This window comes from Protomyctophum bolini (assembly GCF_963924005.1).
Source record: "Protomyctophum bolini genome assembly, chromosome: 2".
NCBI classification, from domain to species: domain Eukaryota; kingdom Metazoa; phylum Chordata; class Actinopteri; order Myctophiformes; family Myctophidae; genus Protomyctophum; species Protomyctophum bolini.
Genome location: NC_137863.1, coordinates 32,159,697 through 32,185,217, shown reverse-complemented (window position 1 = coordinate 32,185,217; position 25,521 = coordinate 32,159,697). Strand labels below are relative to the sequence as shown.

The 25,521-nt window shown below is 31.5% G+C and overlaps 1 protein-coding gene across 1 annotated transcript in view; it reads right to left on the bottom strand.

The window, feature by feature from the left end:
* The window catches only part of LOC308336248 (protein SSUH2 homolog), a 114,035-nt gene that overhangs the window by 68,633 nt on the left and 19,881 nt on the right, over window positions 1–25,521 (bottom strand). The window lies entirely within an intron of this gene.

Here is a 25,521-nt window from a genome sequence, read left to right as displayed (position 1 = left end):
TTGAGAAACAGCTCCTAAAACATTATTTTACACTTTTGGTTATTGAGAAACAGCTCCTAAAACATTATTTGACACTTTTGGTTGTTGAAAAACAGCTTCTAACCATTATTTGACACTTTGGTTGTTGAGAAACAGCTCCTAAAACATTATTTTACACTTTTGGTTGTTGAGAAACAGCTCCTAAAACATTATTTGACACTTTTGGTTGTTGAAAAACAGCTTCTAACCATTATTTGACACTTTGGTTGTTGAGAAACAGCTCCTAAAACATTATTTTACACTTTTGGTTATTGAGAAACAGCTCCTAAAACATTATTTGACACTTTTGGTTGTTGAAAAACAGCTTCTAACCATTATTTGACACTTTGGTTGTTGAGAAACAGCTCCTAAAACATTATTTTACACTTTTGGTTAGTGAGAAACAGCTCCTAAAACATTATTTGACACTTTTGGTTGTTGAAAAACAGCTTCTAACCATTATTTGACACTTTGGTTGTTGAGAAACAGCTCCTAAAACATTATTTTACACTTTTGGTTATTGAGAAACAGCTCCTAAAACATTATTTGACACTTTTGGTTGTTGAAAAACAGCTTCTAACCATTATTTGACACTTTGGTTGTTGAGAAACAGCTCCTAAAACATTATTTTACACTTTTGGTTGTTGAGAAACAGCTCCTAAAACATTATTTGACACTTTTGGTTGTTGAAAAACAGCTTCTAACCATAATTTGACACTTTGGTTGTTGAGAAACAGCTCCTAAAACATTATTTGACACTTTTGGTTGTTGAAAAACAGCTTCTAACCATTATTTGACACTTTGGTTGTTGAGAAACAGCTCCTAAAACATTATTTTACACTTTTGGTTGTTGAGAAACAGCTCCTAAAACATTATTTGACACTTTTGGTTGTTGAAAAACAGCTTCTAACCATTATTTGACACTTTGGTTGTTGAGAAACAGCTCCTAAAACATTATTTTACACTTTTGGTTATTGAGAAACAGCTCCTAAAACATTATTTGACACTTTTGGTTGTTGAAAAACAGCTTCTAACCATTATTTGACACTTTGGTTGTTGAGAAACAGCTCCTAAAACATTATTTTACACTTTTGGTTAGTGAGAAACAGCTCCTAAAACATTATTTGACACTTTTGGTTGTTGAAAAACAGCTTCTAACCATTATTTGACACTTTGGTTGTTGAGAAACAGCTCCTAAAACATTATTTTACACTTTTGGTTATTGAGAAACAGCTCCTAAAACATTATTTGACACTTTTGGTTGTTGAAAAACAGCTTCTAACCATTATTTGACACTTTGGTTGTTGAGAAACAGCTCCTAAAACATTATTTTACACTTTTGGTTATTGAGAAACAGCTCCTAAAACATTATTTGACACTTTTGGTTGTTGAAAAACAGCTTCTAACCATTATTTGACACTTTGGTTGTTGAGAAACAGCTCCTAAAACATTATTTTACACTTTTGGTTAGTGAGAAACAGCTCCTAAAACATTATTTGACACTTTTGGTTGTTGAAAAACAGCTTCTAACCATTATTTGACACTTTGGTTGTTGAGAAACAGCTCCTAAAACATTATTTTACACTTTTTGTTATTGAGAAACAGCTCCTAAAACATTATTTGACACTTTTGGTTGTTGAAAAACAGCTTCTAACCATTATTTGACACTTTGGTTGTTGAGAAACAGCTCCTAAAACATTATTTTACACTTTTGGTTATTGAGAAACAGCTCCTAAAACATTATTTGACACTTTTGGTTGTTGAAAAACAGCTTCTAACCATTATTTGACACTTTGGTTGTTGAGAAACAGCTCCTAAAACATTATTTTACACTTTTGGTTATTGAGAAACAGCTCCTAAAACATTATTTGACACTTTTGGTTGTTGAAAAACAGCTTCTAACCATTATTTGACACTTTGGTTGTTGAGAAACAGCTCCTAAAACATTATTTTACACTTTTGGTTAGTGAGAAACAGCTCCTAAAACATTATTTGACACTTTTGGTTGTTGAAAAACAGCTTCTAACCATTATTTGACACTTTGGTTGTTGAGAAACAGCTCCTAAAACATTATTTTACACTTTTTGTTATTGAGAAACAGCTCCTAAAACATTATTTGACACTTTTGGTTGTTGAAAAACAGCTTCTAACCATTATTTGACACTTTGGTTGTTGAGAAACAGCTCCTAAAACATTATTTTACACTTTTGGTTATTGAGAAACAGCTCCTAAAACATTATTTGACACTTTTGGTTGTTGAAAAACAGCTTCTAACCATTATTTGACACTTTGGTTGTTGAGAAACAGCTCCTAAAACATTATTTTACACTTTTGGTTATTGAGAAACAGCTCCTAAAACATTATTTGACACTTTTGGTTGTTGAAAAACAGCTTCTAACCATTATTTGACACTTTGGTTGTTGAGAAACAGCTCCTAAAACATTATTTTACACTTTTTGTTATTGAGAAACAGCTCCTAAAACATTATTTGACACTTTTGGTTGTTGAAAAACAGCTTCTAACCATTATTTGACACTTTGGTTGTTGAGAAACAGCTCCTAAAACATTATTTTACACTTTTTGTTATTGAGAAACAGCTCCTAAAACATTATTTGACACTTTTGGTTGTTGAAAAACAGCTTCTAACCATTATTTGACACTTTGGTTGTTGAGAAACAGCTCCTAAAACATTATTTTACACTTTTGGTTATTGAGAAACAGCTCCTAAAACATTATTTGACACTTTTGGTTGTTGAAAAACAGCTTCTAACCATTATTTGACACTTTGGTTGTTGAGAAACAGCTCCTAAAACATTATTTTACACTTTTGGTTATTGAGAAACAGCTCCTAAAACATTATTTGACACTTTTGGTTGTTGAAAAACAGCTTCTAACCATTATTTGACACTTTGGTTGTTGAGAAACAGCTCCTAAAACATTATTTTACACTTTTTGTTATTGAGAAACAGCTCCTAAAACATTATTTGACACTTTTGGTTGTTGAAAAACAGCTTCTAACCATTATTTGACACTTTGGTTGTTGAGAAACAGCTCCTAAAACATTATTTTACACTTTTGGTTATTGAGAAACAGCTCCTAAAACATTATTTGACACTTTTGGTTGTTGAAAAACAGCTTCTAACCATTATTTGACACTTTGGTTGTTGAGAAACAGCTCCTAAAACATTATTTTACACTTTTGGTTATTGAGAAACAGCTCCTAAAACATTATTTGACACTTTTGGTTGTTGAAAAACAGCTTCTAACCATTATTTGACACTTTGGTTGTTGAGAAACAGCTCCTAAAACATTATTTTACACTTTTGGTTAGTGAGAAACAGCTCCTAAAACATTATTTGACACTTTTGGTTGTTGAAAAACAGCTTCTAACCATTATTTGACACTTTGGTTGTTGAGAAACAGCTCCTAAAACATTATTTTACACTTTTGGTTATTGAGAAACAGCTCCTAAAACATTATTTGACACTTTTGGTTGTTGAAAAACAGCTTCTAACCATTATTTGACACTTTGGTTGTTGAGAAACAGCTCCTAAAACATTATTTGACACTTTTGGTTGTTGAAAAACAGCTTCTAACCATTATTTGACACTTTGGTTGTTGAGAAACAGCTCCTAAAACATTATTTTACACTTTTGGTTATTGAGAAACAGCTCCTAAAACATTATTTGACACTTTTGGTTGTTGAAAAACAGCTTCTAACCATTATTTGACACTTTGGTTGTTGAGAAACAGCTCCTAAAACATTATTTTACACTTTTGGTTAGTGAGAAACAGCTCCTAAAACATTATTTGACACTTTTGGTTGTTGAAAAACAGCTTCTAACCATTATTTGACACTTTGGTTGTTGAGAAACAGCTCCTAAAACATTATTTTACACTTTTGGTTATTGAGAAACAGCTCCAAAAACATTATTTGACACTTTTGGTTGTTGAAAAACAGCTTCTAACCATTATTTGACACTTTGGTTGTTGAGAAACAGCTCCTAAAACATTATTTTACACTTTTGGTTGTTGAGAAACAGCTCCTAAAACATTATTTGACACTTTTGGTTGTTGAAAAACAGCTTCTAACCATTATTTGACACTTTGGTTGTTGAGAAACAGCTCCTAAAACATTATTTTACACTTTTGGTTATTGAGAAACAGCTCCTAAAACATTATTTGACACTTTTGGTTGTTGAAAAACAGCTTCTAACCATTATTTGACACTTTGGTTGTTGAGAAACAGCTCCTAAAACATTATTTTACACTTTTGGTTAGTGAGAAACAGCTCCTAAAACATTATTTGACACTTTTGGTTGTTGAAAAACAGCTTCTAACCATTATTTGACACTTTGGTTGTTGAGAAACAGCTCCTAAAACATTATTTTACACTTTTGGTTAGTGAGAAACAGCTCCTAAAACATTATTTGACACTTTTGGTTGTTGAAAAACAGCTTCTAACCATTATTTGACACTTTGGTTGTTGAGAAACAGCTCCTAAAACATTATTTTACACTTTTGGTTATTGAGAAACAGCTCCTAAAACATTATTTGACACTTTTGGTTGTTGAAAAACAGCTTCTAACCATTATTTGACACTTTGGTTGTTGAGAAACAGCTCCTAAAACATTATTTTACACTTTTGGTTGTTGAGAAACAGCTCCTAAAACATTATTTGACACTTTTGGTTGTTGAAAAACAGCTTCTAACCATAATTTGACACTTTGGTTGTTGAGAAACAGCTCCTAAAACATTATTTGACACTTTTGGTTGTTGAAAAACAGCTTCTAACCATTATTTGACACTTTGGTTGTTGAGAAACAGCTCCTAAAACATTATTTTACACTTTTGGTTGTTGAGAAACAGCTCCTAAAACATTATTTGACACTTTTGGTTGTTGAAAAACAGCTTCTAACCATTATTTGACACTTTGGTTGTTGAGAAACAGCTCCTAAAACATTATTTTACACTTTTGGTTATTGAGAAACAGCTCCTAAAACATTATTTGACACTTTTGGTTGTTGAAAAACAGCTTCTAACCATTATTTGACACTTTGGTTGTTGAGAAACAGCTCCTAAAACATTATTTTACACTTTTGGTTAGTGAGAAACAGCTCCTAAAACATTATTTGACACTTTTGGTTGTTGAAAAACAGCTTCTAACCATTATTTGACACTTTGGTTGTTGAGAAACAGCTCCTAAAACATTATTTTACACTTTTGGTTATTGAGAAACAGCTCCTAAAACATTATTTGACACTTTTGGTTGTTGAAAAACAGCTTCTAACCATTATTTGACACTTTGGTTGTTGAGAAACAGCTCCTAAAACATTATTTTACACTTTTGGTTATTGAGAAACAGCTCCTAAAACATTATTTGACACTTTTGGTTGTTGAAAAACAGCTTCTAACCATTATTTGACACTTTGGTTGTTGAGAAACAGCTCCTAAAACATTATTTTACACTTTTGGTTAGTGAGAAACAGCTCCTAAAACATTATTTGACACTTTTGGTTGTTGAAAAACAGCTTCTAACCATTATTTGACACTTTGGTTGTTGAGAAACAGCTCCTAAAACATTATTTTACACTTTTGGTTATTGAGAAACAGCTCCAAAAACATTATTTGACACTTTTGGTTGTTGAAAAACAGCTTCTAACCATTATTTGACACTTTGGTTGTTGAGAAACAGCTCCTAAAACATTATTTTACACTTTTGGTTGTTGAGAAACAGCTCCTAAAACATTATTTGACACTTTTGGTTGTTGAAAAACAGCTTCTAACCATTATTTGACACTTTGGTTGTTGAGAAACAGCTCCTAAAACATTATTTTACACTTTTGGTTATTGAGAAACAGCTCCTAAAACATTATTTGACACTTTTGGTTGTTGAAAAACAGCTTCTAACCATTATTTGACACTTTGGTTGTTGAGAAACAGCTCCTAAAACATTATTTTACACTTTTGGTTAGTGAGAAACAGCTCCTAAAACATTATTTGACACTTTTGGTTGTTGAAAAACAGCTTCTAACCATTATTTGACACTTTGGTTGTTGAGAAACAGCTCCTAAAACATTATTTTACACTTTTGGTTAGTGAGAAACAGCTCCTAAAACATTATTTGACACTTTTGGTTGTTGAAAAACAGCTTCTAACCATTATTTGACACTTTGGTTGTTGAGAAACAGCTCCTAAAACATTATTTTACACTTTTGGTTATTGAGAAACAGCTCCTAAAACATTATTTGACACTTTTGGTTGTTGAAAAACAGCTTCTAACCATTATTTGACACTTTGGTTGTTGAGAAACAGCTCCTAAAACATTATTTTACACTTTTGGTTGTTGAGAAACAGCTCCTAAAACATTATTTGACACTTTTGGTTGTTGAAAAACAGCTTCTAACCATAATTTGACACTTTGGTTGTTGAGAAACAGCTCCTAAAACATTATTTGACACTTTTGGTTGTTGAAAAACAGCTTCTAACCATTATTTGACACTTTGGTTGTTGAGAAACAGCTCCTAAAACATTATTTTACACTTTTGGTTGTTGAGAAACAGCTCCTAAAACATTATTTGACACTTTTGGTTGTTGAAAAACAGCTTCTAACCATTATTTGACACTTTGGTTGTTGAGAAACAGCTCCTAAAACATTATTTTACACTTTTGGTTATTGAGAAACAGCTCCTAAAACATTATTTGACACTTTTGGTTGTTGAAAAACAGCTTCTAACCATTATTTGACACTTTGGTTGTTGAGAAACAGCTCCTAAAACATTATTTTACACTTTTGGTTAGTGAGAAACAGCTCCTAAAACATTATTTGACACTTTTGGTTGTTGAAAAACAGCTTCTAACCATTATTTGACACTTTGGTTGTTGAGAAACAGCTCCTAAAACATTATTTTACACTTTTGGTTATTGAGAAACAGCTCCTAAAACATTATTTGACACTTTTGGTTGTTGAAAAACAGCTTCTAACCATTATTTGACACTTTGGTTGTTGAGAAACAGCTCCTAAAACATTATTTTACACTTTTGGTTATTGAGAAACAGCTCCTAAAACATTATTTGACACTTTTGGTTGTTGAAAAACAGCTTCTAACCATTATTTGACACTTTGGTTGTTGAGAAACAGCTCCTAAAACATTATTTTACACTTTTGGTTAGTGAGAAACAGCTCCTAAAACATTATTTGACACTTTTGGTTGTTGAAAAACAGCTTCTAACCATTATTTGACACTTTGGTTGTTGAGAAACAGCTCCTAAAACATTATTTTACACTTTTTGTTATTGAGAAACAGCTCCTAAAACATTATTTGACACTTTTGGTTGTTGAAAAACAGCTTCTAACCATTATTTGACACTTTGGTTGTTGAGAAACAGCTCCTAAAACATTATTTTACACTTTTGGTTATTGAGAAACAGCTCCTAAAACATTATTTGACACTTTTGGTTGTTGAAAAACAGCTTCTAACCATTATTTGACACTTTGGTTGTTGAGAAACAGCTCCTAAAACATTATTTTACACTTTTGGTTATTGAGAAACAGCTCCTAAAACATTATTTGACACTTTTGGTTGTTGAAAAACAGCTTCTAACCATTATTTGACACTTTGGTTGTTGAGAAACAGCTCCTAAAACATTATTTTACACTTTTGGTTAGTGAGAAACAGCTCCTAAAACATTATTTGACACTTTTGGTTGTTGAAAAACAGCTTCTAACCATTATTTGACACTTTGGTTGTTGAGAAACAGCTCCTAAAACATTATTTTACACTTTTTGTTATTGAGAAACAGCTCCTAAAACATTATTTGACACTTTTGGTTGTTGAAAAACAGCTTCTAACCATTATTTGACACTTTGGTTGTTGAGAAACAGCTCCTAAAACATTATTTTACACTTTTGGTTATTGAGAAACAGCTCCTAAAACATTATTTGACACTTTTGGTTGTTGAAAAACAGCTTCTAACCATTATTTGACACTTTGGTTGTTGAGAAACAGCTCCTAAAACATTATTTTACACTTTTGGTTATTGAGAAACAGCTCCTAAAACATTATTTGACACTTTTGGTTGTTGAAAAACAGCTTCTAACCATTATTTGACACTTTGGTTGTTGAGAAACAGCTCCTAAAACATTATTTTACACTTTTGGTTAGTGAGAAACAGCTCCTAAAACATTATTTGACACTTTTGGTTGTTGAAAAACAGCTTCTAACCATTATTTGACACTTTGGTTGTTGAGAAACAGCTCCTAAAACATTATTTTACACTTTTGGTTATTGAGAAACAGCTCCTAAAACATTATTTGACACTTTTGGTTGTTGAAAAACAGCTTCTAACCATTATTTGACACTTTGGTTGTTGAGAAACAGCTCCTAAAACATTATTTGACACTTTTGGTTGTTGAAAAACAGCTTCTAACCATTATTTGACACTTTGGTTGTTGAGAAACAGCTCCTAAAACATTATTTTACACTTTTGGTTATTGAGAAACAGCTCCTAAAACATTATTTGACACTTTTGGTTGTTGAAAAACAGCTTCTAACCATTATTTGACACTTTGGTTGTTGAGAAACAGCTCCTAAAACATTATTTTACACTTTTGGTTAGTGAGAAACAGCTCCTAAAACATTATTTGACACTTTTGGTTGTTGAAAAACAGCTTCTAACCATTATTTGACACTTTGGTTGTTGAGAAACAGCTCCTAAAACATTATTTTACACTTTTGGTTATTGAGAAACAGCTCCAAAAACATTATTTGACACTTTTGGTTGTTGAAAAACAGCTTCTAACCATTATTTGACACTTTGGTTGTTGAGAAACAGCTCCTAAAACATTATTTTACACTTTTGGTTGTTGAGAAACAGCTCCTAAAACATTATTTGACACTTTTGGTTGTTGAAAAACAGCTTCTAACCATTATTTGACACTTTGGTTGTTGAGAAACAGCTCCTAAAACATTATTTTACACTTTTGGTTATTGAGAAACAGCTCCTAAAACATTATTTGACACTTTTGGTTGTTGAAAAACAGCTTCTAACCATTATTTGACACTTTGGTTGTTGAGAAACAGCTCCTAAAACATTATTTTACACTTTTGGTTAGTGAGAAACAGCTCCTAAAACATTATTTGACACTTTTGGTTGTTGAAAAACAGCTTCTAACCATTATTTGACACTTTGGTTGTTGAGAAACAGATCCTAAAACATTATTTTACACTTTTGGTTATTGAGAAACAGCTCCTAAAACATTATTTGACACTTTTGGTTATTATTATTGGTGATTATTATTATTTTGGGAGGCAAATTATTTTGGGAGGCAAATTATTTTGGGAGGCAAATTATTTTGGGAGGCAAATTATTTTGGGAGGCAAATTATTTTGGGAGGCAAATTATTTTGGCAAATTATTTTGGGAGGCAAATTATTTTGGCAAATTATTTTGGGAGGAAAATTATTTTGGGAGGCAAATTATTTTGGCAAATTATTTTGGGAGGCAAATTATTTTGGGAGGCAAATTATTTTGGCAAATTATTTTGGGAGGCAAATTATTTTGGCAAATTATTTTGGGAGGCAAATTATTTTGGGAGGCAAATTATTTTGGCAAATTATTTTGGCAAATTATTTTGGGAGGCAAATTATTTTGGCAAATTATTTTAGGAGGCAAATTATTTTGGCAAATTATTTTGGGAGGCAAATTATTTTGGGAGGCAAATTATTTTGGCAAATTATTTTGGCAGGCAAATGATTTTGGGAGGCAAATTATTTTGGAAGGCAAATTATTTTGGCAAATTATTTTGGGAGGCAAATTATTTTGGCAAATTATTTTGGCAAATTATTTTGGCAAATTATTTTGGCAAATTATTTTAGGAGGCAAATTATTTTGGCAAATTATTTTGGGAGGCAAATTATTTTGGGAGGCAAATTATTTTGGGAGGCAAATTATTTTGGGAGGCAAATTATTTTGGGAGGCAAATTATTTTGGCAAATTATTTTGGGAGGCAAATTATTTTGGCAAATTATTTTGGCAGGCAAATGATTTTGGGAGGCAAATTATTTTGGAAGGCAAATTATTTTGGCAAATTATTTTGGGAGGCAAATTATTTTGGCAAATTATTTTGGGAGGCAAATTATTTTGGCAAATTATTTTGGGAGGCAAATTATTTTGGCAAATTATTTTGGGAGGCAAATTATTTTGGCAAATTATTTTGGCAAATTATTTTGGCAAATTATTTTGGCAAATTATTTTGGCAAATTATTTTAGGAGGCAAATTATTTTGGCAAATTATTTTGGGAGGCAAATTATTTTGGGAGGCAAATTATTTTGGGAGGCAAATTATTTTGGCAAATTATTTTGGCAAATTATTTTGGGAGGCAAATTATTTTGGCAAATTATTTTGGCAAATTATTTTGGCAAATTATTTTAGGAGGCAAATTATTTTGGCAAATTATTTTGGGAGGCAAATTATTTTGGGAGGCAAATTATTTTGGGAGGCAAATTATTTTGGCAAATTATTTTGGGAGGCAAATTATTTTGGCAAATTATTTTGGCAGGCAAATGATTTTGGGAGGCAAATTATTTTGGAAGGCAAATTATTTTGGCAAATTATTTTGGGAGGCAAATTATTTTGGCAAATTATTTTGGCAGGCAAATGATTTTGGGAGGCAAATTATTTTGGCAAATTATTTTAGGAGGCAAATTATTTTGGCAAATTATTTTGGGAGGCAAATTATTTTGGGAGGCAAATTATTTTGGGAGGCAAATTATTTTGGCAAATTATTTTGGGAGGCAAATTATTTTGGCAAATTATTTTGGCAGGCAAATGATTTTGGGAGGCAAATTATTTTGGAAGGCAAATTATTTTGGCAAATTATTTTGGGAGGCAAATTATTTTGGCAAATTATTTTGGGAGGCAAATTATTTTGGCAAATTATTTTGGGAGGCAAATTATTTTGGCAAATTATTTTGGCAAATTATTTTGGCAAATTATTTTAGGAGGCAAATTATTTTGGGAGGCAAATTATTTTGGGAGGCAAATTATTTTGGGAGGCAAATTATTTTGGGAGGCAAATTATTTTGGGAGGCAAATTATTTTGGCAAATTATTTTGGGAGGCAAATTATTTTGGCAAATTATTTTGGCAGGCAAATGATTTTGGGAGGCAAATTATTTTGGAAGGCAAATTATTTTGGCAAATTATTTTGGGAGGCAAATTATTTTGGCAAATTATTTTGGGAGGCAAATTATTTTGGCAAATTATTTTGGGAGGCAAATTATTTTGGCAAATTATTTTGGGAGGCAAATTATTTTGGGAGGCAAATAATTTTGGCAGGCAAATTATTTTGGCAAATTATTTTGGGAGGCAAATTATTTTGGCAAATTATTTTGGGAGGCAAATTATTTTGGCAAATTATTTTGGGAGGCAAATTATTTTGGCAAATTATTTTGGCAAATTATTTTGGGAGGCAAATTATTTTGGGAGGCAAATTATTTTGGGAGGCAAATTATTTTGGCAGGCAAATTATTTTGGGAGGCAAATTATTTTGGCAAATTATTTTGGGAGGCAAATTATTTTGGCAAATTATTTTGGCAGGCAAATGATTTTGGGAGGCAAATTATTTTGGAAGGCAAATTATTTTGGCAAATTATTTTGGGAGGCAAATTATTTTGGCAAATTATTTTGGGAGGCAAATTATTTTGGCAAATTATTTTGGCAAATTATTTTGGCAAATTATTTTGGGAGGCAAATTATTTTGGCAAATTATTTTGGCAAATTATTTTAGGAGGCAAATTATTTTGGCAAATTATTTTGGGAGGCAAATTATTTTGGGAGGCAAATTATTTTGGGAGGCAAATTATTTTGGGAGGCAAATTATTTTGGCAAATTATTTTGGGAGGCAAATTATTTTGGCAGGCAAATGATTTTGGGAGGCAAATTATTTTGGAAGGCAAATTATTTTGGCAAATTATTTTGGGAGGCAAATTATTTTGGCAAATTATTTTGGGAGGCAAATTATTTTGGCAAATTATTTTGGGAGGCAAATTATTTTGGCAAATTATTTTGGGAGGCAAATTATTTTGGGAGGCAAATTATTTTGGGAGGCAAATTATATTATTTTGGGAGGCAAATTATTTTGGCAGGCAAATGATTTTGGGAGGCAAATTATTTTGGAAGGCAAATTATTTTGGCAAATTATTTTGGGAGGCAAATTATTTTGGCAAATTATTTTGGGAGGCAAATTATTTTGGCAAATTATTTTGGCAAATTATTTTGGCAAATTATTTTGGCAAATTATTTTGGGAGGCAAATTATTTTGGCAAATTATTTTGGCAAATTATTTTGGCAAATTATTTTAGGAGGCAAATTATTTTGGCAAATTATTTTGGGAGGCAAATTATTTTGGGAGGCAAATTATTTTGGGAGGCAAATTATTTTGGCAAATTATTTTGGGAGGCAAATTATTTTGGGAGGCAAATTATTTTGGCAAATTATTTTGGCAAATTATTTTGGGAGGCAAATTATTTTGGCAAATTATTTTGGCAAATTATTTTAGGAGGCAAATTATTTTGGCAAATTATTTTGGGAGGCAAATTATTTTGGGAGGCAAATTATTTTGGGAGGCAAATTATTTTGGGAGGCAAATTATTTTGGGAGGCAAATTATTTTGGGAGGCAAATTATTTTGGCAAATTATTTTGGGAGGCAAATTATTTTGGCAAATTATTTTGGGAGGCAAATTATTTTGGCAAATTATTTTGGCAGGCAAATGATTTTGGGAGGCAAATTATTTTGGAAGGCAAATTATTTTGGCAAATTATTTTGGGAGGCAAATTATTTTGGCAAATTATTTTGGGAGGCAAATTATTTTGGCAAATTATTTTGGGAGGCAAATTATTTTGGCAAATTATTTTGGGAGGCAAATTATTTTGGGAGGCAAATTATTTTGGGAGGCAAATTATTTTGGGAGGCAAATTATTTTGGGAGGCAAATTATTTTGGGAGGCAAATAATTTTGGCAAATAATTTTGGGAGGCAAATTATTTTGGGAGGCAAATTATTTTGGCAAATTATTTTGGGAGGCAAATTATTTTGGCAAATTATTTTGGGAGGCAAATTATTTTGGGAGGCAAATTATTTAAATTATTTACACTTTTGGTTATTGAGAAACAGCTCCTAAAACATTATTTGACACTTTTGGTTGTTGAAAAACAGCTTCTAACCATTATTTGACACTTTGGTTGTTGAGAAACAGCTCCTAAAACATTATTTTACACTTTTGGTTATTGAGAAACAGCTCCTAAAACATTATTTGACACTTTTGGTTGTTGAAAAACAGCTTCTAACCATTATTTGACACTTTGGTTGTTGAGAAACAGCTCCTAAAACATTATTTTACACTTTTGGTTAGTGAGAAACAGCTCCTAAAACATTATTTGACACTTTTGGTTGTTGAAAAACAGCTTCTAACCATTATTTGACACTTTGGTTGTTGAGAAACAGCTCCTAAAACATTATTTTACACTTTTTGTTATTGAGAAACAGCTCCTAAAACATTATTTGACACTTTTGGTTGTTGAAAAACAGCTTCTAACCATTATTTGACACTTTGGTTGTTGAGAAACAGCTCCTAAAACATTATTTGACACTTTTGGTTATTGAGAAACAGCTCCTAAAACATTATTTGACACTTTTGGTTGTTGAAAAACAGCTTCTAACCATTATTTGACACTTTGGTTGTTGAGAAACAGCTCCTAAAACATTATTTTACACTTTTGGTTATTGAGAAACAGCTCCTAAAACATTATTTGACACTTTTGGTTGTTGAAAAACAGCTTCTAACCATTATTTGACACTTTGGTTGTTGAGAAACAGCTCCTAAAACATTATTTTACACTTTTGGTTAGTGAGAAACAGCTCCTAAAACATTATTTGACACTTTTGGTTGTTGAAAAACAGCTTCTAACCATTATTTGACACTTTGGTTGTTGAGAAACAGCTCCTAAAACATTATTTTACACTTTTTGTTATTGAGAAACAGCTCCTAAAACATTATTTGACACTTTTGGTTGTTGAAAAACAGCTTCTAACCATTATTTGACACTTTGGTTGTTGAGAAACAGCTCCTAAAACATTATTTTACACTTTTGGTTATTGAGAAACAGCTCCTAAAACATTATTTGACACTTTTGGTTGTTGAAAAACAGCTTCTAACCATTATTTGACACTTTGGTTGTTGAGAAACAGCTCCTAAAACATTATTTTACACTTTTGGTTATTGAGAAACAGCTCCTAAAACATTATTTGACACTTTTGGTTGTTGAAAAACAGCTTCTAACCATTATTTGACACTTTGGTTGTTGAGAAACAGCTCCTAAAACATTATTTTACACTTTTGGTTAGTGAGAAACAGCTCCTAAAACATTATTTGACACTTTTGGTTGTTGAAAAACAGCTTCTAACCATTATTTGACACTTTGGTTGTTGAGAAACAGCTCCTAAAACATTATTTTACACTTTTGGTTATTGAGAAACAGCTCCTAAAACATTATTTGACACTTTTGGTTGTTGAAAAACAGCTTCTAACCATTATTTGACACTTTGGTTGTTGAGAAACAGCTCCTAAAACATTATTTGACACTTTTGGTTGTTGAAAAACAGCTTCTAACCATTATTTGACACTTTGGTTGTTGAGAAACAGCTCCTAAAACATTATTTTACACTTTTGGTTATTGAGAAACAGCTCCTAAAACATTATTTGACACTTTTGGTTGTTGAAAAACAGCTTCTAACCATTATTTGACACTTTGGTTGTTGAGAAACAGCTCCTAAAACATTATTTTACACTTTTGGTTAGTGAGAAACAGCTCCTAAAACATTATTTGACACTTTTGGTTGTTGAAAAACAGCTTCTAACCATTATTTGACACTTTGGTTGTTGAGAAACAGCTCCTAAAACATTATTTTACACTTTTGGTTATTGAGAAACAGCTCCAAAAACATTATTTGACACTTTTGGTTGTTGAAAAACAGCTTCTAACCATTATTTGACACTTTGGTTGTTGAGAAACAGCTCCTAAAACATTATTTTACACTTTTGGTTGTTGAGAAACAGCTCCTAAAACATTATTTGACACTTTTGGTTGTTGAAAAACAGCTTCTAACCATTATTTGACACTTTGGTTGTTGAGAAACAGCTCCTAAAACATTATTTTACACTTTTGGTTATTGAGAAACAGCTCCTAAAACATTATTTGACACTTTTGGTTGTTGAAAAACAGCTTCTAACCATTATTTGACACTTTGGTTGTTGAGAAACAGCTCCTAAAACATTATTTTACACTTTTGGTTAGTGAGAAACAGCTCCTAAAACATTATTTGACACTTTTGGTTGTTGAAAAACAGCTTCTAACCATTATTTGACACTTTGGTTGTTGAGAAACAGATCCTAAAACATTATTTTACACTTTTGGTTATTGAGAAACAGCTCCTAAAACATTATTTGACACTTTTGGTTATTATTATTGGTGATTATTATTATTTTGGGAGGCAAATTATTTTGGGAGGCAAATTATTTTGGGAGGCAAATTATTTTGGGAGGCAAATTATTTTGGCAAATTATTTTGGGAGGCAAATTATTTTGGGAGGCAAATTATTTTGGCAAATTATTTTGGCAAATTATTTTGGGAGGCAAATTATTTTGGCAAATTATTTTGGCAAATTATTTTAGGAGGCAAATTATTTTGGCAAATTATTTTGGGAGGCAAATTATTTTGGGAGGCAAATTATTTTGGCAAATTATTTTGGCAGGCAAATGATTTTGGGAGGCAAATTATTTTGGAAGGCAAATTATTTTGGCAAATTATTTTGGGAGGCAAATTATTTTGGCAAATTATTTTGGGAGGCAAATTATTTTGGCAAATTATTTTGGCAAATTATTTTAGGAGGCAAATTATTTTGGCAAATTATTTTGGGAGGCAAATTATTTTGGGAGGCAAATTATTTTGGGAGGCAAATTATTTTGGGAGGCAAATTATTTTGGGAGGCAAATTATTTTGGGAGGCAAATTATTTTGGCAAATTATTTTGGGAGGCAAATTATTTTGGCAAATTATTTTGGCAGGCAAATGATTTTGGGAGGCAAATTATTTTGGAAGGCAAATTATTTTGGCAAATTATTTTGGGAGGCAAATTATTTTGGCAAATTATTTTGGGAGGCAAATTATTTTGGCAAATTATTTTGGCAAATTATTTTGGCAAATTATTTTGGCAAATTATTTTAGGAGGCAAATTATTTTGGCAAATTATTTTGGGAGGCAAATTATTTTGGGAGGCAAATTATTTTGGGAGGCAAATTATTTTGGCAAATTATTTTGGCAAATTATTTTGGGAGGCAAATTATTTTGGCAAATTATTTTGGCAAATTATTTTGGCAAATTATTTTGGCAAATTATTTTAGGAGGCAAATTATTTTGGCAAATTATTTTGGGAGGCAAATTATTTTGGGAGGCAAATTATTTTGGCAAATTATTTTGGGAGGCAAATTATTTTGGCAAATTATTTTGGCAGGCAAATGATTTTGGGAGGCAAATTATTTTGGAAGGCAAATTATTTTGGCAAATTATTTTGGGAGGCAAATTATTTTGGCAAATTATTTTGGGAGGCAAATTATTTTGGCAAATTATTTTGGCAAATTATTTTAGGAGGCAAATTATTTTGGCAAATTATTTTGGGAGGCAAATTATTTTGGGAGGCAAATTATTTTGGGAGGCAAATTATTTTGGCAAATTATTTTGGGAGGCAAATTATTTTGGCAAATTATTTTGGCAGGCAAATGATTTTGGGAGGCAAATTATTTTGGAAGGCAAATTATTTTGGCAAATTATTTTGGGAGGCAAATTATTTTGGCAAATTATTTTGGGAGGCAAATTATTTTGGCAAATTATTTTGGGAGGCAAATTATTTTGGCAAATTATTTTGGCAAATTATTTTAGGAGGCAAATTATTTTGGGAGGCAAATTATTTTGGGAGGCAAATTATTTTGGGAGGCAAATTATTTTGGGAGGCAAATTATTTTGGCAAATTATTTTGGCAGGCAAATGATTTTGGGAGGCAAATTATTTTGGAAGGCAAATTATTTTGGCAAATTATTTTGGGAGGCAAATTATTTTGGCAAATTATTTTGGGAGGCAAATTATTTTGGCAAATTATTTTGGGAGGCAAATTATTTTGGCAAATTATTTTGGGAGGCAAATTATTTTGGGAGGCAAATTATTTTGGGAGGCAAATAATTTTGGCAGGCAAATTATTTTGGGAGGCAAATTATTTTGGCAAATTATTTTGGGAGGCAAATTATTTTGGCAAATTATTTTGGGAGGCAAATTATTTTGGGAGGCAAATTATTTTGGCAAATTATTTTGGGAGGCAAATTATTTAAATTATTTACACTTTTGGTTATTGAGAAACAGCTCCTAAAACATTATTTGACACTTTTGGTTGTTGAAAAACAGCTTCTAACCATTATTTGACACTTTGGTTGTTGAGAAACAGCTCCTAAAACATTATTTTACACTTTTGGTTATTGAGAAACAGCTCCTAAAACATTATTTGACACTTTTGGTTGTTGAAAAACAGCTTCTAACCATTATTTGACACTTTGGTTGTTGAGAAACAGCTCCTAAAACATTATTTTACACTTTTGGTTAGTGAGAAACAGCTCCTAAAACATTATTTGACACTTTTGGTTGTTGAAAAACAGCTTCTAACCATTATTTGACACTTTGGTTGTTGAGAAACAGCTCCTAAAACATTATTTTACACTTTTGGTTATTGAGAAACAGCTCCTAAAACATTATTTGACACTTTTGGTTGTTGAAAAACAGCTTCTAACCATTATTTGACACTTTGGTTGTTGAGAAACAGCTCCTAAAACATTATTTTACACTTTTGGTTATTGAGAAACAGCTCCTAAAACATTATTTGACACTTTTGGTTGTTGAAAAACAGCTTCTAACCATTATTTGACACTTTGGTTGTTGAGAAACAGCTCCTAAAACATTATTTTACACTTTTGGTTATTGACAAACAGCTCCTAAAACATTATTTGACACTTTTGGTTGTTGAAAAACAGCTTCTAACCATTATTTGACACTTTGGTTGTTGAGAAACAGCTCCTAAAACATTATTTTACACTTTTGGTTAGTGAGAAACAGCTCCTAAAACATTATTTGACACTTTTGGTTGTTGAAAAACAGCTTCTAACCATTATTTGACACTTTGGTTGTTGAGAAACAGCTCCTAAAACATTATTTTACACTTTTGGTTATTGAGAAACAGCTCCTAAAACATTATTTGACACTTTTGGTTGTTGAAAAACAGTTTCTAACCATTATTTGACACTTTGGTTGTTGAGAAACAGCTCCTAAAACATTATTTTACACTTTTGGTTGTTGAGAAACAGCTCCTAAAACATTATTTGACACTTTTGGTTGTTGAAAAACAGCTTCTAACCATTATTTGACACTTTGGTTGTTGAGAAACAGCTCCTAAAACATTATTTTACACTTTTGGTTATTGAGAAACAGCTCCTAAAACATTATTTGACACTTTTGGTTGTTGAAAAACAGCTTCTAACCATTATTTGACACTTTGGTTGTTGAGAAACAGCTCCTAAAACATTATTTTACACTTTTGGTTAGTGAGAAACAGCTCCTAAAACATTATTTGACACTTTTGGTTGTTGAAAAACAGCTTCTAACCATTATTTGACACTTTGGTTGTTGAGAAACAGCTCCTAAAACATTATTTTACACTTTTGGTTATTGAGAAACAGCTCCTAAAACATTATCTGACACTTTTGGTTGTTGAAAAACAGCTTCTAACCATTATTTGACACTTTGGTTGTTGAGAAACAGCTCCTAAAACATTATTTTACACTTTTGGTTATTGAGAAACAGCTCCTAAAACATTATTTGACACTTTTGGTTGTTGAAAATCAGCTTCTAACCATTATTTGACACTTTGGTTGTTGAGAAACAGCTCCTAAAACATTATTTTACACTTTTGGTTATTGACAAACAGCTCCTAAAACATTATTTGACACTTTTGGTTGTTGAAAATCAGCTTCTAACCATTATTTGACACTTTGGTTGTTGAGAAACAGCTCCTAAAACATTATTTTACACTTTTGGTTATTGACAAACAGCTCCTAAAACATTATTTGACACTTTTGGTTGTTGAAAAACAGCTTCTAACCATTATTTGACACTTTGGTTGTTGAGAAACAGCTCCTAAAACATTATTTTACACTTTTGGTTAGTGAGAAACAGCTCCTAAAACATTATTTGACACTTTTGGTTGTTGAAAAACAGCTTCTAACCATTATTTGACACTTTGGTTGTTGAGAAACAGCTCCTAAAACATTATTTTACACTTTTGGTTATTGAGAAACAGCTCCTAAAACATTATTTGACACTTTTGGTTGTTGAAAAACAGCTTCTAACCATTATTTGACACTTTGGTTGTTGAGAAACAGCTCCTAAAACATTATTTTACACTTTTGGTTGTTGAGAAACAGCTCCTAAAACATTATTTGACACTTTTGGTTGTTGAAAAACAGCTTCTAACCATTATTTGACACTTTGGTTGTTGAGAAACAGCTCCTAAAACATTATTTTACACTTTTGGTTATTGAGAAACAGCTCCTAAAACATTATTTGACACTTTTGGTTGTTGAAAAACAGCTTCTAACCATTATTTGACACTTTGGTTGTTGAGAAACAGCTCCTAAAACATTATTTTACACTTTTGGTTAGTGAGAAACAGCTCCTAAAACATTATTTGACACTTTTGGTTGTTGAAAAACAGCTTCTAACCATTATTTGACACTTTGGTTGTTGAGAAACAGCTCCTAAAACATTATTTTACACTTTTGGTTATTGAGAAACAGCTCCTAAAACATTATTTGACACTTTTGGTTGTTGAAAAACAGCTTCTAACCATTATTTGACACTTTGGTTGTTGAGAAACAGCTCCTAAAACATTATTTTACACTTTTGGTTGTTGAGAAACAGCTCCTAAAACATTATTTGACACTTTTGGTTGTTGAAAAACAGCTTCTAACCATAATTTGACACTTTGGTTGTTGAGAAACAGCTCCTAAAACATTATTTGACACTTTTGGTTGTTGAAAAACAGCTTCTAACCATTATTTGACACTTTGGTTGTTGAGAAACAGCTCCTAAAACATTATTTTACACTTTTGGTTGTTGAGAAACAGCTCCTAAAACATTATTTGACACTTTTGGTTGTTGAAAAACAGCTTCTAACCATTATTTGACACTTTGGTTGTTGAGAAACAGCTCCTAAAACATTATTTTACACTTTTGGTTATTGAGAAACAGCTCCTAAAACATTATTTGACACTTTTGGTTGTTGAAAAACAGCTTCTAACCATTATTTGACACTTTGGTTGTTGAGAAACAGCTCCTAAAACATTATTTTACACTTTTGGTTATTGACAAACAGCTCCTAAAACATTATTTGACACTTTTGGTTGTTGAAAAACAGCTTCTAACCATTATTTGACACTTTGGTTGTTGAGAAACAGCTCCTAAAACATTATTTTACACTTTTGGTTAGTGAGAAACAGCTCCTAAAACATTATTTGACACTTTTGGTTGTTGAAAAACAGCTTCTAACCATTATTTGACACTTTGGTTGTTGAGAAACAGCTCCTAAAACATTATTTTACACTTTTGGTTATTGAGAAACAGCTCCTAAAACATTATTTGACACTTTTGGTTGTTGAAAAACAGCTTCTAACCATTATTTGACACTTTGGTTGTTGAGAAACAGCTCCTAAAACATTATTTTACACTTTTGGTTGTTGAGAAACAGCTCCTAAAACATTATTTGACACTTTTGGTTGTTGAAAAACAGCTTCTAACCATTATTTGACACTTTGGTTGTTGAGAAACAGCTCCTAAAACATTATTTTACACTTTTGGTTATTGAGAAACAGCTCCTAAAACATTATTTGACACTTTTGGTTGTTGAAAAACAGCTTCTAACCATTATTTGACACTTTGGTTGTTGAGAAACAGCTCCTAAAACATTATTTTACACTTTTGGTTAGTGAGAAACAGCTCCTAAAACATTATTTGACACTTTTGGTTGTTGAAAAACAGCTTCTAACCATTATTTGACACTTTGGTTGTTGAGAAACAGCTCCTAAAACATTATTTTACACTTTTGGTTATTGAGAAACAGCTCCTAAAACATTATTTGACACTTTTGGTTGTTGAAAAACAGCTTCTAACCATTATTTGACACTTTGGTTGTTGAGAAACAGCTCCTAAAACATTATTTTACACTTTTGGTTGTTGAGAAACAGCTCCTAAAACATTATTTGACACTTTTGGTTGTTGAAAAACAGCTTCTAACCATAATTTGACACTTTGGTTGTTGAGAAACAGCTCCTAAAACATTATTTGACACTTTTGGTTGTTGAAAAACAGCTTCTAACCATTATTTGACACTTTGGTTGTTGAGAAACAGCTCCTAAAACATTATTTTACACTTTTGGTTGTTGAGAAACAGCTCCTAAAACATTATTTGACACTTTTGGTTGTTGAAAAACAGCTTCTAACCATTATTTGACACTTTGGTTGTTGAGAAACAGCTCCTAAAACATTATTTTACACTTTTGGTTATTGAGAAACAGCTCCTAAAACATTATTTGACACTTTTGGTTGTTGAAAAACAGCTTCTAACCATTATTTGACACTTTGGTTGTTGAGAAACAGCTCCTAAAACATTATTTTACACTTTTGGTTAGTGAGAAACAGCTCCTAAAACATTATTTGACACTTTTGGTTGTTGAAAAACAGCTTCTAACCATTATTTGACACTTTGGTTGTTGAGAAACAGCTCCTAAAACATTATTTTACACTTTTGGTTATTGAGAAACAGCTCCTAAAACATTATTTGACACTTTTGGTTGTTGAAAAACAGCTTCTAACCATTATTTGACACTTTGGTTGTTGAGAAACAGCTCCTAAAACATTATTTTACACTTTTGGTTATTGAGAAACAGCTCCTAAAACATTATTTGACACTTTTGGTTGTTGAAAAACAGCTTCTAACCATTATTTGACACTTTGGTTGTTGAGAAACAGCTCCTAAAACATTATTTTACACTTTTGGTTAGTGAGAAACAGCTCCTAAAACATTATTTGACACTTTTGGTTGTTGAAAAACAGCTTCTAACCATTATTTGACACTTTGGTTGTTGAGAAACAGCTCCTAAAACATTATTTTACACTTTTTGTTATTGAGAAACAGCTCCTAAAACATTATTTGACACTTTTGGTTGTTGAAAAACAGCTTCTAACCATTATTTGACACTTTGGTTGTTGAGAAACAGCTCCTAAAACATTATTTTACACTTTTGGTTATTGAGAAACAGCTCCTAAAACATTATTTGACACTTTTGGTTGTTGAAAAACAGCTTCTAACCATTATTTGACACTTTGGTTGTTGAGAAACAGCTCCTAAAACATTATTTTACACTTTTGGTTATTGAGAAACAGCTCCTAAAACATTATTTGACACTTTTGGTTGTTGAAAAACAGCTTCTAACCATTATTTGACACTTTGGTTGTTGAGAAACAGCTCCTAAAACATTATTTTACACTTTTGGTTAGTGAGAAACAGCTCCTAAAACATTATTTGACACTTTTGGTTGTTGAAAAACAGCTTCTAACCATTATTTGACACTTTGGTTGTTGAGAAACAGCTCCTAAAACATTATTTTACACTTTTTGTTATTGAGAAACAGCTCCTAAAACATTATTTGACACTTTTGGTTGTTGAAAAACAGCTTCTAACCATTATTTGACACTTTGGTTGTTGAGAAACAGCTCCTAAAACATTATTTTACACTTTTGGTTATTGAGAAACAGCTCCTAAAACATTATTTGACACTTTTGGTTGTTGAAAAACAGCTTCTAACCATTATTTGACACTTTGGTTGTTGAGAAACAGCTCCTAAAACATTATTTTACACTTTTGGTTATTGAGAAACAGCTCCTAAAACATTATTTGACACTTTTGGTTGTTGAAAAACAGCTTCTAACCATTATTTGACACTTTGGTTGTTGAGAAACAGCTCCTAAAACATTATTTTACACTTTTGGTTAGTGAGAAACAGCTCCTAAAACATTATTTGACACTTTTGGTTGTTGAAAAACAGCTTCTAACCATTATTTGACACTTTGGTTGTTGAGAAACAGCTCCTAAAACATTATTTTACACTTTTGGTTATTGAGAAACAGCTCCTAAAACATTATTTGACACTTTTGGTTGTTGAAAAACAGCTTCTAACCATTATTTGACACTTTGGTTGTTGAGAAACAGCTCCTAAAACATTATTTGACACTTTTGGTTGTTGAAAAACAGCTTCTAACCATTATTTGACACTTTGGTTGTTGAGAAACAGCTCCTAAAACATTATTTTACACTTTTGGTTATTGAGAAACAGCTCCTAAAACATTATTTGACACTTTTGGTTGTTGAAAAACAGCTTCTAACCATTATTTGACACTTTGGTTGTTGAGAAACAGCTCCTAAAACATTATTTTACACTTTTGGTTAGTGAGAAACAGCTCCTAAAACATTATTTGACACTTTTGGTTGTTGAAAAACAGCTTCTAACCATTATTTGACACTTTGGTTGTTGAGAAACAGCTCCTAAAACATTATTTTACACTTTTGGTTATTGAGAAACAGCTCCAAAAACATTATTTGACACTTTTGGTTGTTGAAAAACAGCTTCTAACCATTATTTGACACTTTGGTTGTTGAGAAACAGCTCCTAAAACATTATTTTACACTTTTGGTTGTTGAGAAACAGCTCCTAAAACATTATTTGACACTTTTGGTTGTTGAAAAACAGCTTCTAACCATTATTTGACACTTTGGTTGTTGAGAAACAGCTCCTAAAACATTATTTTACACTTTTGGTTATTGAGAAACAGCTCCTAAAACATTATTTGACACTTTTGGTTGTTGAAAAACAGCTTCTAACCATTATTTGACACTTTGGTTGTTGAGAAACAGCTCCTAAAACATTATTTTACACTTTTGGTTAGTGAGAAACAGCTCCTAAAACATTATTTGACACTTTTGGTTGTTGAAAAACAGCTTCTAACCATTATTTGACACTTTGGTTGTTGAGAAACAGCTCCTAAAACATTATTTTACACTTTTGGTTAGTGAGAAACAGCTCCTAAAACATTATTTGACACTTTTGGTTGTTGAAAAACAGCTTCTAACCATTATTTGACACTTTGGTTGTTGAGAAACAGCTCCTAAAACATTATTTTACACTTTTGGTTATTGAGAAACAGCTCCTAAAACATTATTTGACACTTTTGGTTGTTGAAAAACAGCTTCTAACCATTATTTGACACTTTGGTTGTTGAGAAACAGCTCCTAAAACATTATTTTACACTTTTGGTTGTTGAGAAACAGCTCCTAAAACATTATTTGACACTTTTGGTTGTTGAAAAACAGCTTCTAACCATAATTTGACACTTTGGTTGTTGAGAAACAGCTCCTAAAACATTATTTGACACTTTTGGTTGTTGAAAAACAGCTTCTAACCATTATTTGACACTTTGGTTGTTGAGAAACAGCTCCTAAAACATTATTTTACACTTTTGGTTGTTGAGAAACAGCTCCTAAAACATTATTTGACACTTTTGGTTGTTGAAAAACAGCTTCTAACCATTATTTGACACTTTGGTTGTTGAGAAACAGCTCCTAAAACATTATTTTACACTTTTGGTTATTGAGAAACAGCTCCTAAAACATTATTTGACACTTTTGGTTGTTGAAAAACAGCTTCTAACCATTATTTGACACTTTGGTTGTTGAGAAACAGCTCCTAAAACATTATTTTACACTTTTGGTTAGTGAGAAACAGCTCCTAAAACATTATTTGACACTTTTGGTTGTTGAAAAACAGCTTCTAACCATTATTTGACACTTTGGTTGTTGAGAAACAGCTCCTAAAACATTATTTTACACTTTTGGTTATTGAGAAACAGCTCCTAAAACATTATTTGACACTTTTGGTTGTTGAAAAACAGCTTCTAACCATTATTTGACACTTTGGTTGTTGAGAAACAGCTCCTAAAACATTATTTTACACTTTTGGTTATTGAGAAACAGCTCCTAAAACATTATTTGACACTTTTGGTTGTTGAAAAACAGCTTCTAACCATTATTTGACACTTTGGTTGTTGAGAAACAGCTCCTAAAACATTATTTTACACTTTTGGTTAGTGAGAAACAGCTCCTAAAACATTATTTGACACTTTTGGTTGTTGAAAAACAGCTTCTAACCATTATTTGACACTTTGGTTGTTGAGAAACAGCTCCTAAAACATTATTTTACACTTTTTGTTATTGAGAAACAGCTCCTAAAACATTATTT